A 15,296-nucleotide genomic window follows, 5' to 3' on the forward strand; every position below is an offset into this window, starting at 1 on the left:
GGAAGACTAAGGCCTTGAAACTAGTGAGGATGCCACTGGGGCAGTCCAAATAAAAATGATAAGAGACCTGGATGGCAGCAAAAGTCATAGGCAGTATTTAGGAAGTAAAATAACCTTTTTTGTTGTTGTTGTTGACAGAACTTGGTGGAGAAAAAGAGGGAGGGAAACAGCGAGGCTACTAAGTATTATGCGGAAAAATAAATGCAAGTGAGTGAAAGCATAAGTGAAACCTGTAGGATGTGTTCTCAAATGATGAAGTAGCATAATCTGGGAAAAGCATGAAATTTGTGGAAGTTATTGTAAGATAACTCTGTGAGAGACTCTTGGATACAGGAGTCTTAATGTCAGCAGCGTGAAGGGTAAGCCTAGAGAGCAGAAGACAAGCAGAATATTCAGGAGCCTGTGTGGAGAGGGCCATGGTGGGACAATGGAACCATTTGCCAGGTCCAACAATAATGTTTGGCAGGAAGTTACCCGATGAGTCAGGTGCCAGAGCAGCAAATCAGAGCTGCAGTCTGGTAAACAACTCATTGCTGAGGGTAAAGGTTGAGAACAAGATAAATGAGCAGAGGGTACAAGAGGTAAACAGACTAAAGCACAGATAGGAATAAAATCTAAGACTCCCTTTTGGAGCAAGAAACCAAGGCTGGGGAGTCTGAAAAGATGGAATGATATTTTGTGGATAAAACTGACAGATGTGTGGTTGACAAACTGCTTTCCAACTACAAAAGCCAAAAGAGTAACACAAGCAAGAAGCAGGCACAGGTAAGATAAAATAATTGACTTTTCACTCCATGAGGTTAAATTTTAGCAACAACAAAAAAAGTAAACTGTCAAATGCTGCTGCTGAACAGATCAATTTGGGGATTCCAAAGGGACTATATCCAATATCAGTTCTAGCCAGTATGACAGGCTTTTCCCAGGGTCATATTAGTTTAATTATTTTACCTGCAATAAAAGCAATTGAAAATTTTAAAAAAAGCAAAAACAAGTGTTGGTAGCTATGTGATAAAGTCTATATGTTTTACAAGATGTCTGGAATAATTTAATTCTTGCTTGCAGTTAGTTTTTATTTTATGTAGGCATATGCAAAGCAGTAAACAGCTCTACTTATTGTCACAAACAACTACAATTTTTAGTAAAATAAGTTTTGTCTTAATAAAAGGTTTCACATCTTAATGTATACCATTAAGATATTTTGTAGATATCCTTAATGATTTTCCTCATCAATGAATCACTCTTACTTTTCTAAAGATTAGTATTTTACTCCTTGCCCAAAACCTCCCTTTGAAATGATGTGTTCTATTGAATTACAGTCATAGATAATAATCAACAGGAAGTAATCCAGTGCTTAAAAACTATCCTAACACTGAAGTCTTCGAAATTAATGAATAGCCATTTGAATTTTAAAGAACAATTTCAAAGTGGTATCTGTCAAAATCAATCTAATATGTCCAATCTTAAAGATATCCTTAAGTCTGAGAAGGTTGATCAGTATTTCTTTCTTTATGTGGTTGAAAAGATTGTTTGTATATCTTATGTCATACCCAAATTAACTCTGACAAAATGGAAACTACCCTCCTCTCATGAACAAGCACTACATTAAAATAAACAAAATAAAACAAAAATCACTCTCTGCATCACGTTGGGTTGGGTGTAATCTGGAGATTATGTGTTTCAGAAATAAGTATCTACACATCTATGGGCAAGGAATTTTACATGCAATGAGTTGACAAGTGAAAGAAATAGACAATAAGTATGAATATAGTTTGTAAAGAGTCAATATAATTAGCATTGCAAAAGAAAGTACTTGTTTTAGAATTTGCTTAATAGGATTTAAGCAAATGAAGTTCCTATATAACTCTGAGTGTTCATAAGTAACATAATTACTATGTCATTAAGATCCATTGTTAGTATCAGTGGGAAATTATCTTTCCATTGCATCTGTCCAGGATGAAGACAATTCATTTTATTGTCTCCCATAACTCATTTCTTACGATTTTTCTGAAAGCCTATGTAGTCGTTTCACCTCTAGTCTACCCTGTGTTATACCACATCACAAACTCATTTAAATAGTGATATTGATGATTTTAGAAATCACTACAAATGGTTGCCAGCATAGTTGTCATTAATGTCTCCAGGGAGCCATGCTAGCAAGTTTTATCAGCTGGAGGCTGAGGTATTTGATGAAGTCATAACAAACTAGCTCTGAATTGTCTTTCATTACCCTTTATCTCTTCTAGAGAGAATATAATCTCATTCAAATTATAATGGCCTCTGTTATCAATGGGTTTTACTATTTATTTACCTGCATCCAGACATGCAAATGCACATGCATTCTGCTCTTTCAACCTACCTGTAATGAAATTCCTTCACTATCAGAATCCTACACAATCACAAATTACAACCTAGTAGCATTTGCTTAGCATAAAAAAAAATCCCTTACTCATTCTTTGAACGCATTACCTTGATTAAAGGAGTGAAATCCAATCATTAGGGTTGAAATACAGTATATGCTAAATAACTTTTAAAATAAATTCACTATTTCAATTAGGAAATTGGGTTTTTTTGTTTATTTTGCTTTTTGTTTTCCCTTAAGCAAAATAGTAACTTAAATTGTAGCAATGCTCCTGAGGTTAAGCAGAGTAGTCAGACTGTTTCTCCTTCTCAGAGAAGAGCCCTAGATACAGAGGTATCTACTTTTGGTTTTAGCTTAGTTACCATTACTTAAAATAATGTTTTGTATATTTGTATACACTCGGGATTTTCACAGAGCTTTCCTATCCCTTACTGATTTTATCCCCTTAAGCATTTGTAAAGTATGGTAAGCAGGTAAAATTATGTACAATTTACAGATGGAAGAATTACAATCTGGAGAAATTAAGTGCTCTGATATTGTTGTGGAATTTAAGAGAAGTTCAATTATTTGAGTATAGAGAGGCCAGGACTCAGGAATGATTTTGAGAAGGAAAATGGTTTATTGACGGCCGGCCGGACTCGGGAGCTTTCTGTTTGAATCCCGAGCCCGGAACAAGATTTTCAAACGTCTTTTATACAGAGAGGAAAGGCCAAATGGTCCCTTTGTTTCAGTTCTCAATAGGCTTCAATTAGCATATATCTCTTTCACATCTTAGGTAAGCTTTTAGCAAGGACTCCAGACATTTTAGATAAGCCTTGGTTTTTGCATTTCCCCTAAATACTTAAAGTTTATAGCCCTTGCTTTGTTAAACATTTCCTGGGACTGGAGCCTGCTGGTCCCTAAGAGCAGGACTGCAGCCTCTTACGGTTTCACACCCACAAGTCAAACAACTTAGTTATTTCTGAAGAGACACAAGTCAAACAGCTTAGTTATTTCTGAAGAGACAAAGAGCCTTCCACCCATAGCCCACATCATTATCCTGTAAATGAAATAAAGACTAAACTCTCCCGTCCCCTGGGTCAGTCCTCTTTCCTCTCTGCCAGTCTGCTTTGACCTTTAGAATAACTCCTTCTTCCTTGTTCCTTTTGATATATGCAAAAATGATTCTTACAATGAAATTAATGATCATCTGTAAATTAAACCATTTTTATTTCATTGATTCATCCATACAGCAAAACTTTATTGAATACCTGCTTTGTGCTAGGTGCAGTTCTAAATGTAAGGGAGAAGGTAGTGAACACAAAGACAAGAATCCCTACCTTCACTCTATTGTGAGAAGACAGCTCCTAAAAGTAATAAAAATGGATCGTAGGCTAGAACTTTGTAAGTGCTATGTAAAAAATATAAAACCATGCAAGGTGGATGGGAGGAGTGGTTTGTAATTTTAAAAAGTATGTTTGGGGTAGAACACAAAAGATTAATAGACTCGAAATAGATGAGTCAGTAAAGCATGCAAATTTGTTAATTACCACCTTGCAAAAAGTGTCAGGTATTTGTAATAGTAATTTCCAATAGCTTACCTTTTTCTATTTTACAAAATGTTCTTATATTATAAGACCTGATCCTCCTAGTAACCTCATGAAGTAGGAAGGACAAGTGTAACTATCCTCATCTTACAGAAGACAAAACATATTTGAAGAAGTTGAGGGTTATAAACAACACCTGTGTATTTTCCCCTACCAGACCATATTTTAATTCCTTTAATTAAATATTCCACAGGTCAATGCACTAGCTTCATTTAGAACTCTTGGAAATTAACGAGCCTTGCTAAATTTAAGATGTTAATATTATACTAGTCTGTGACATCCACAAAGGTGGAATCATGTCTGTGTTTCTCACTAATGATTTCGTTTCATTAAGCTCACTGGTGACCAGTTACTGTGTGTCTTATTTTCCTTGGCCTGCCATAACAAAGTTTTACAAACTTGGGTTTGCAGTCAACAAAAATTATTGGCTCATGGTTCTGGAGTCTAGAAGTCCCAAATCAATGTGTTGGCAGGACCAGGCTACATTTGAACCCTACAGAGGGCTCCTTCCTTGCCTCTTCCTAGCTCCTGGTGTTTGCCAGCAAGCCTTGCCATCCTTAGCTTGTAGGATCATCACTCCAACCCCTATTTCCATCTTCACAAGGCCTTCTCCCTTGTCCCTTGTGTCCGTGTCTCCGTGTCTCTTCTTATAAGGACACCAGTCATGTTGGATCAGGGCCCACTCTAATCCATTTTGACCTCACATGTAACTAGTGACATCTTCAAAGACACTATTTTCAAATAAGATCACATTCATGGATGTGGGGACTAGGACATATCTTTCAGGAAGACACAATTCCATCCATAACACTGGCTGTCTTCCTCTTTCTCAAAGACCCCTCTAACTGCTCTTCTCTGCTTTCTCTATTTAGTACTTGCTAAATACTAAATACACGCCCACATCCTCTCCTAGTCTTTCTCTTCATTCTCCCATCAGGCTTCTCTTTATTGTTGTGTCCTCAGATTCTCAGGCGGTATACCCCTACTCATCATTTGGGTCTTAACTGTATTGTCACACTTCGGTTATTTATTGTTTATCTTCCCCTATCTCTGGAATGAGTTATCTGACAGCAGAAATATTCTTCCATAATCACTGTGGTGTCTTCAATTTTCAGAGCATCTCAAGGCACACTGTAAGAACACTGTATTTGCTGCATTAATGAATAACTATCAAGTCACTCACAACTCCAAAGTATGTGCTAGCATCTGTGATGACAGAGCGCATCTGGAATTAATAAAAATGAATATTCATTATATCTGACAGTTTACTTAGTATTACATCCTTTAAATACCATTACTATTCTCATTTTACAGATCAGAAAAGTGAGGCACAAAGAGAGTGCCTCTCTCACCTCATAAATCACATAATCAGCATTTGAATACTTGATTTTCTCTATTCTATGAAAATCCTCTTTAACACTTTTTTCCAAAAGATTATGGATTTTTTTTTTTTTTTTGGAGATTTTCTAGCACATTGCAAAATTATAGCTGGTGCCATTTGCATTATGGTTATATTAACATAGAAAATAATGTGAATAAATTTCTTGAAGTATGTCAACATGAGAGTCATTTTATTTAGACTACCTTGAACAAATTTACCTTTTCCCCTTATTCCCTTAGTTCTACTTTTATCTGCTCTTTCTGACTACTGAGCAGTTAGTTGCTTTTGTAATCTCTTTTTTCCATCTTTCCATTCACCACTAGAAGATATGTTAGTAAAAGTGTAAACATAAAAAAATGCAAATCTTAATTCTACAGTGTTTAAATTTAAACATTTTAATGTGCTTCGGAAAGCTTGGATTTAACTGGAGGAAGGATTCTGTCCCATCAAAACTATAACAGAAACATCATGATGGTTGCTAAGAAAAACAGAAAAGTTTCTAAGATAAATATTTGTCAATGTTTCAAAATTCGTAATTAGAAACTTCTATTTGATATAAAAATATTAGTTATCAGGGAAATTAGATGTTGAACAAAAAGGACTTATGTAAGATTTTTCTGCAGTACTATAAAATGCTAGCTCTTTCTCAATTTATCATAAGGTGAAAGGAAAAATGTGAGATAGAGAAGGTGTGTAATGAACTGTAGGTTTCATGAGGATATATACAGCTCTGTACCCTGCACCTAGTATATAATACTGGGAAATAGTAAGACTGAATAATGCTGCTTTAGTGATCTTGATCGGAGTTATTCAAAGTGTATTCTACAGCCAGTAAGACCTTAAGAAGTATTATATGAAACAAAATTTCCATGGCAAACACATTTGGAAAATGCTTAAAAGAAAGAAAATCTGAAAAATTTCTCAGACTTTCATTATACCAATATGAGCTGTGGTGAGTATTCAGGAGTGGATTAGTGTTACAGTGTTGGTCAAGTTAATTTGAATTCAAATTTTTGTTTTCAAATGTCATCAGACAGAAATGGTATGCTTTGGATTTTACTTGGGATTTATGGTTATTTTGATTAGGAATTTCAGGTAGAGCATATCATTGTATCTCATTGACTAGGTAATGACTAAAAAGAGTAGCGAGTTGAGGTTATGATAGATAGAAGATAAATGGAGAGGAGTAACTTGCCAGGATTTTTATGTAAAAGTGCTGACATTTCCTGGAGCTAAGATTCTTTATATTTAAATTTAGGGCATATTAAATCAATGTAATCTTATAGAAAATTTAGGAGAGATTAAGGTCTAGTTGAGGATATTAAGGATATTCTAAAAATTTTTCTTAAAAGCATCTTAATCATATCTAGATATAAAAGTTTTTCTTTCGGTCCTGCTTACAATTTGTGATCGGATTGCTTAAATATATCATTAAATTTTAAAAGATTTGTAAATAAGTCCTAATTGATTGGAAAAAGAATGTATATTCCTCTTGGCTGCATCTTTCAGCTAAATGAGAAATTTAGGATTCAGGCTCAAGAAAATGCTAAGAACAGATAATATTTAACCAAGCTGTAATTTTCCTCATATATAGATGTAGTAACTAAGAATAGTTTCCATCTGAAACTCTAATATTGCATACTCAGCCTATAAAGTAATGGAAACTGTCAGGCTAAAATTTAACAGTCAGGTTTCTTTCTCTCTCTGAGATATGTGCCAAAGAAAATACTGAAAAGACCAGTATGAAATTTATTTTATAGAAATTTTTTGAGTCTTGGTAATGATGAGGATGGTAGCAAATAAATGAAAGATCAAATGACAGATAAATAAAAGATCAAGTAAATGAAAGATCAAATGAGAACACTGTTACCTCCCACTTCTACCTGGCTCATAAGCAAGCCCACAGCCTTCCTTAAACTAATGCCCAGAGCAAATATCTTAAAGGAACTCTTCTCTTGGAATACTTGTGTGACGTCAGAAGTGATTAATGATAGATGGACTTTCCTGGCAGAATATTAGAGGAGTTTAAGGCAGGAAGGAAAATACAATGAAAGAAAGAGGAGACCTTAAAGCAGTTCATACAAATACAGTGTTCGGTGAATTTTTGGAGGGGCTAAAATCACTTTCTTATTTAGGCCTTTATACAACATATTTTTTGAAATATAACACAAATAAAGAAAAAGTAGATGAATCATTATTGTACAATGAAATGAACCAATATAAACTCACATAGCTATGGAAGTTTGAGATTATTTATCGAGCCCAAAAAGACAGATTATGTTTGTAAAGTCTTTTCCTCTGGGTGTGATGCCCTTTGATTGTATTAGATTCAGTGAGGGGCTTGTGATCAAGTTTTTGGGTTGGGCTCAGTTGGTAAGGTATAGCTCAGGTCGAGTCCCTGCCCCCTGCGGCCTACATAAATGGACACTCAATCAAGAAGACGTACAGAAGAAAACACAGAAGAGGAGAAAACTTGGTCATTTTGGTCCTGCCATAAGACAGAAAGGAGAAGGCTCAAATAGCTAAAGCCACCCGGGGAAGAGAGATGAGCCCTTTGCCTGATAGTTTGTAGCTGAAGAGAACAGAGCAGCTGAGCAGCTGAGAAGTCCCGAGAGACAAGGCAGAGATGCCCGCCATCTTGCTTCAACACATGGCAGCAGATCTGGTAAGAAATCAGCCTTGAGTTGGACTCTCTATGGCCTTGTAAGTGTAAGCTTTTACCCCAAATAAATACCCTTTATAAAAGCCAACAGATTTCTGGTGCTTTGCATCGGCACCCCTTTGGCTGACTAATACAATAGCCATATAGTCAACAACCAGGTAAAGATAATGAGAATTCCTGATTCCAGAGAAGCCCCCTTGCGGCCTTGCCAAATCTGACCAGCCTTCTCCATCCCCAAAGAGACATTACAGGTGTTTTGCCTTCTTTTGAACCTTATAAATGGAACTGTATTCTGTGTACTCTGCTTTCCTTCAACATACGACATTTACCCATATGATGCTATCATGCAGTGACTGTAGTCATTTGAACTTTAAAAAAGTAATTACAATCATTGCAAATCTTGGGAAATAATTCTACACATTTCAAAAATTTTAAGTCATGTTTTTATGTGAGTAATCCACTGACATTTTTCTTAATTTGAAATAACACTGGTGATTAATAACCAAATATAAACCTTTGGCCTCCTACATTAAACTGGAATAGAAAAGGGATAAAATGATTGCATCATCATGCTATTATAGAGAGCCAAAGTATTAACCTGAATGCCATACACAAAATTATGATAAAAATTAAATACAATATCACATTAACATAGGTAATTTTCAAATACACACAAAGGAAGTGTGTCTATAACATAAAGACTCATTTCTGGGTGATATTATCAACATGGTGATATAAGACAGCCCCTGAAAAAGCCTCCCCAGAGATTTAGCAAATAAAAGGGCAAATCCCACTTATTTAGAACTCTGGAGGATGGTAGAGACTGGAGAAGGACTCCCCAAATGTTGAATCGAAGAAACAGAAAAATCTCAGGTAGGAGAGTTCAGTCTCAGGCGTTGGTCCACAGAGGCAGCATGGCCCTGGCTCATTTACAGTGTAAACTAAAACCGTAGACCCAAAGCAATTAGTTAGAACTCCACACATATCCAGCCACTGGGACCCAAGTCTGCAGAAACCCAGGGCAGGACACAAGCTGCTGAGGAGTGCTGCATACAAAAGAGCCCCCTGGGGGTTGGGGGAGGGAGAGAGAGAGAAAGAGTGCAATATAAAGCCTGGTAAGTACTCTTTTGCCCTCACTCAATGCAGTTTCAGTCAGCTGGATACCTACAAGAAAATGAGCTTTTCTGAACTGAACCACCTTTTGGGACTGACCCTGCCCAGTTCCCCAGGGTGGGATATTCTAACAGGGAAGCAACCAGAGGTAGAAAAGTCTCACAGGAAAAAAATGGAGTTGGGGTGCTAAACTAAACTTCAGTTATAGAACTGAAAAGTATAAGGAAAATGGGGCATTGAGATAGGGAAAGAATTTAAATGAATCATAGGAGCTGGGAAGAAAAGTCTGCCCAAGAACAAACAGAACAGATCAAGATTCCTCAAGACTAACAGAGAAAAGGCAGTTTTTTCCTGGAGTGAAACAATTACACAAAGATAGCAATCTTAAAAAATGTATCACGTATACAGGGCAGGAATCAGATGAAGAGCTGAGAAAATCTGAACAGTTAAACAAGGACTATTCTAAAGATCTAGAACAAAGTAAACCAAACAGCAAAGAAGAGACTTAACACAAAGCCAGTCAACAATAAAACACTAGACAAGAGAGAAAAACTGGCCTTCAGTTAACTCATTAAGGTAATTGAATGCCTAGACATCAGCAAAAAATTACAAGCCATACTAAGAAACAGGAAGATATGGCCCAACCAAAGGAACAAATTAAAACTTCAGAGGAGACTAAGAAGTTGGAACAACTGATCAAAGATTTTCCAAGAAACTTCCTAAATAAACTCAAGGAGATGAAGGGAAATATGCATAGATATAAAGGATATTACAAAGATGATGTCTGTGCATAAAGAAGAATTTGAAAGTATAAAAAGAAACATTACAAATTATGAGAATGAAAGGTATATTAGCAGACCTTAAAAATACACTGGAGGCATACAACAGCAAATTTGAATAGTCAGAAGAATCAGCAAACTAGAAGACAAGACAAAATCATGCAGTCAGAAGAACAGATAGAGAAAAGAATAGAAAAAATTGAGCAGTGTCTCAGGGATTTGAGTGACAGCAAAATATGCACAAACAGACAAGTCATGTGTGTCTCAGAAGGAAGAAGAGAAGGGAAAAGGTACAGAAAGAATATTTGAGGAAATAATGACCCCAAACTTCCCAACTCTTAAGAAAGACATAAATAAACATATTCAAGAAGCTCAATATACTTCAAACAGAATCAATCCTAATAGACTTACTTCAAGGCACATACTAATCAGAATGCCAGATGTTAAAGATAGAGAATTCTGAGGTCAGCAAGAGCAAAGCATTCATCACATACAAGGGATCACAATAAGACTAAGTGCAGCTTTCTCACCAGAAACCATGGAGACAAGAAGGCAGTGGTATGATAGATTTATTTTATTTATTTTATTTTTTAATTATCTTTTTTAAAAGTTAATAGATCACACAAAACATTATATTAAAAACATAAGAGGTTCCCATAAACCCCACTCCCCACCCCCCACCCCATCAATTTTTAATTGTATTTTTTTGAAGATACATAGATCACAAAAAATATTACATTAAAAAGTATAAGAGGTTTCCATATACCCCACACCCCCCACCCCACTCCTCCCACCTCAACAACCTCTTTCATCATTGTGGCACATTCACTGCATTTGGTGACTACATTTTGGAGCACTGCTGCACCACATGGATAACAGTTTATATTGTAGTTTACACTCTCTCCGAGTACATTCAGTGGGTTATGGCAGAACATATAATGTCCTGCATCTGTCCCTGCAATATCATTTAGGACACCTCCAAGTCCTGAAAATGCCCCCACATCATATCTCTTCTTTCCTCTTCCTGCCCTCAGCAACTATTGTGGCCACATTCTCCACATAGATTTAGGGTACTGAAAGAGAAAACTGTCCACCCAAAATTCTTTATCTGGCAAAAATGTCTTCAAAAGTGAGGGATAGTTTAAAATATTCACCGATAAACTGAAATGAGAGTTTGTCATCAGAGATCTGCCCTACAACAATTACTAAAGGAATGTCTATGGGTTGAAAGGAAAAGGCAGGAGAGTGACTTGGAGTAGTGTGAAGAAATGAAGATCATCAGTAAGGAGAGCTAAAATGGTAAATGCAAAACCCAATAGTACTGTGGCCTCACTATACAACTCTACTCTAATTCCTATAAGAGTCTGAATACAATTTGCAAAAGTATTCAGAATTCCTTAGACTTTCGTTCTCATTTTATCACTTAACTTTTTTGAAAATGCCATTATCAGGGTCCAATTGTAGCTAACAGAAACTGCGTTAGCTATTTCACACAGACAGGTATTTAATAGAAAGAATTAAGGGCTAACCAAATCACTGGACATTCTGGAAGAAGAGGCTGGAGTTTGGTCTTCCTTGAAAAATTCCAAAATAACATCAGAAAATTAACCACCAAACTGCCCTCTGACAAAACCAGGAATCTATAGCAGGATACTTCCAACCCAATTTCTGCCTCCACGAACTCTGAAGATCATAGAACCACCACTGCAAGTGTTCATCTGGGGACCACACCGCTGTGATGAAGGGATAAAGACACTTGACAAGAATAGCTGACTCCAGAGCTATGATGCAATCGCCAAATTTATGCTAGGTCTCTCTCTCCGCTTAGGTCAGTTCTGAATTCCAGTCTTACACAACTGCACCTGATCAGTAGAACTTAAATTACACCCACAACCCTTGTTACAAGGTGGGCTTGGAAATGAGACTTTAGCTTTTTATCTCTTCTGTAATACATAAGGCAGGCCACAAGGAAGAGGAAAGATCTTGAGCAAGGTCATCTGCCCTATCTGGCACAGACATCTAGGGATATCAATCATGTCTTTATGATTATCAGGATGTGATTATCACAAGAATATAAAAAAAATCTCAAAGTAAAATCAATTGACAGTTTCTTCCATATAAAAAAAATGAAGTTATACTATTTTTAAGCATCAGGGCTCTTGTATAATAACAGCAAATAAAGGAAGTTTATAGGTCCAAAGCTGTGCATATTCAATTCTAGACAGTGAATAATAGAAATTGCTCACATTACTTGCTTTATGGCATTTATTTTTGCATTAAATATTGTTTAAAGCAAGGGAACTTGAAATCAGCTGGGGCTTACTGTTTTTTTCCCCCTTTTGTGAGTGTGTGCTCTGCTTACAGGGGAATTTTTTACTTCATTAGCATTTTCGTAATAGAATTTGATCTATGCAGCCCAGATGTCTAGAAAGACAACAAGAGAATAGCAAAACATTCTGTATTTTTCATGTATTTAATTAAGCGTTTTCATTACACAAGTTAAGAAGACTATGGTATTACAAATTCTACATATTTTTTTTACAGCCCGTTGCCTCTGTAATAGTGATTTCATATAGCACCCCCCCGAAAGTAGATATTCTGTTTTAATATATAAAAAACAAGAGATCATATTTTTCACGTTCTTTGAACTTATAGGTAGTTTATCTGTCAGGCTGCTTTTGAAATCAAAAGGAATTGCACTTGAATTAGTTCAATTTTTTTTTTTGCAATTCATGCACAATAAAAATAATTTCGTTATAATCAATAGTTGGAAGTCTTTGTGGTCTAACATGGTACAATATAGGGGAAAATAAGTTAGCTATTGAAGCACTTATATTTCAAATAAGATGTCAGATACATCCTTATCACTTAAAGTTGAAGCCTAAAAGAAAAACGGTTTGGAATGCTAACACAGAATTTGTTTAGGACATTTCCCAGCCAGGTTAACCTTTACCCATTTAAGCCTTGACACAAGGTGACAATATTATTTGACAAACCACCTCACCGAACAGTGAATTCCTCCCAGCAAATCTAAGAAAAACATGCCAGTTTGGAGAGCCATCCAACACTACACATGTGTGGGCAATATTAAATAAGAGGATAGACAATAAAATAGCAAACATGAATAATGTGGAGGTGCAATGGAAGCTAAATTGACCCACCTTCTGAACTGTAAAAGGTATCTCTGCATTTCTCACAACGGTTGAAAGAAAGTGTACCTTCCTCTCCACCTCTGCTAGCTCCACTCTGACTTTCAATGATTACCCTATTTCCAGGAGGAGAAGACCTCCTGGTTCGCAGCTAAGTGCTTCTGAGCAAGATCCTCTCTGCTGTTTTATGCCTGTCCTCACGCTAAGAATCTTTGACTTGAGTTCTCCCTGTTGTGTGTGCGTTGTAGGGGCGGGGGTGTCAGAAAGCAATGTGCATAAGAAAAACTTTCCTTCTAAATCCATCTTAATTTTTCTCATCCTTTCTTGGCTGCTATCAGAAAGTACCAGCAACTCTGCTGGGGATTATGGATACAATCCTGGGTTGGAATTTAGGCTCCAACACATTCTTCATCCGGGACCAATCACCAACCCTTTCTGAGCGTCAGTTTATTCATCCTGAAATAGGGTAAATATCACCTACCTTCAAAGCTGGTACAAGAATTTCATTACCTATAACATGTGAAAAGTTCCAAGCCTCAAGCCCTACAATACAGTAGCATCTCAGAATTAGCTCCCTTCCTCCCTTCACAAAACTGTACTGGTTCGCCCCCTAGTGGGAGACCGCCACACTCATTATTTGCATAGATCACCCATATCAAACACTGTTTTTACTTTTAACAATTTGCCCAGAAGGTCCAAAAATAAGACAACGTTATGTCCAAATTAAATACTGAAAAAAACAAAATGTAAACTTTATAGTAATAAAAGAACGCAAGTACCAAGTGAAATACTTCCATTAGGCAGAAAAGAATGTGAAATGATAATATAAACAGCATAATTACAACGAAGGAGGGATATGTCCTGCTGGACCAGCCTGGATAAAATTGTGATTGTGGTTGCCTCAGTTACAATTTGAGTAGCATTATGTTTCTCATGCTTAATTTACTTCTTAACTGTTTTAAAGTACCAGCTCTCAGTGTGTTTGTTTTGTGTACATGTTTATCTGCTAACACCGTCTCCATCTTGTAGTCAAACTAGAGAAGCCAGTGATGATTACAGAAACAATCCTCTACTTAGAAATATGACACTAATTTTCATGCAACTTTTTTTTCTGTATTGCAACAATTTCTTCTGTAATGTTGAACGTTGCACACCACTTCGTTTATTATAATCAAATTCGCTTAAAGTGTTAGCTACCTCAAGGTGAGTCTCTTATTATACACACACATTTTTTTTATCCATTCACCTATACCTTTTTATTTTGTTATGTTCTTTGACAGGTAAACAACAAAAATGAATTTAAAAATAATTCGAGTGAGTACGAATGGGTTAGTATTTCAATTTATATGTGACTTACAAGTTATATTAAGGGCAATAAATACATTATTTGAATGTCTTTTGGAGAGATACAAGAGATGTTACAGCAGCTTTCATAGCAGTATTGAAATATCTCTTGAACATGCTGAGTAATTCATATTGATTAATTGGACTAGTGTATATAAAATAAAGGTTTCCTGAAAAAATTTTCTAGGTATAATTTAACATTGGAATTACAGGACAGAACTAGCTATTTGGCAGTGACCGTTACTGTTTTCCTTCTTTTTAACATTGCCTATCTTTATGTGTTGTCTACTGCAGATAAGAAACATTCAGGTCAGCAACATCAATAGGTTTTATTACAAAAAGCAGATGTTATCATCACCTACTCTGTCAGTTTAATTACAAATATTGAAATGTGCTATATCTCTGTTAAACTTAAAACTGTGGATAATAGCTTGTTTTCCAGGTTCTTCAAATTCTTAAATAGCTACTGCTTCAAAAAATGAATCATTTTTAACTTTTCAATGGGATCAGAGAAAAAGCATACATTTGGAATGTTGGTTTTGAAAAACTCACCCAGAGTGTTTCAATAAGGTCTGAAAACATTTGACATTGATTTTAATTCTACTATTAAGATTGTTCAACAGCATAGATCATGGTCCTATATTACAGACATAAATCCTTTTTTCACCCTACAAAATAGTGCAATAAACGTTTTGCATTATTTAGAGCAGGGTATGCCAAAATATTAAGTGGACTGCAAAATTACAGGTGGTTAAATCCAGTTGATTCTTTCTGAAGTAGCACTTCAGGGCAGTAATCTCCTCCCTGTAGTCTTTTAGGAAACCAGGTTCATGCATTCTTTTCATCTACAACCTGGGACTTCCTAGGTTCTCTGGCCATCACCATTTGTCAGCCAGATGGCACTCAGGCAAGTGGCACACATT

General features: G+C 36.1%; 1 protein-coding gene across 1 annotated transcript in view; it reads left to right on the forward strand.

Moving 5' to 3' along the window:
- The first annotated feature begins 551 nt into the window (after window positions 1-551).
- The window catches only part of PIK3C2G (phosphatidylinositol-4-phosphate 3-kinase catalytic subunit type 2 gamma), a 646,925-nt gene continuing 632,180 nt past the window's right edge, over window positions 552-15,296 (forward strand). The window contains exon 1 of the mRNA XM_058282853.2: window positions 552-765. The gene's annotated coding sequence lies outside the window, so the exon portion shown is untranslated. The remainder of the gene's footprint in view (window positions 766-15,296) is intronic.

This window comes from Dasypus novemcinctus, chromosome 20 (assembly GCF_030445035.2).
Source record: "Dasypus novemcinctus isolate mDasNov1 chromosome 20, mDasNov1.1.hap2, whole genome shotgun sequence".
Lineage (NCBI taxonomy): Eukaryota > Metazoa > Chordata > Mammalia > Cingulata > Dasypodidae > Dasypus > Dasypus novemcinctus.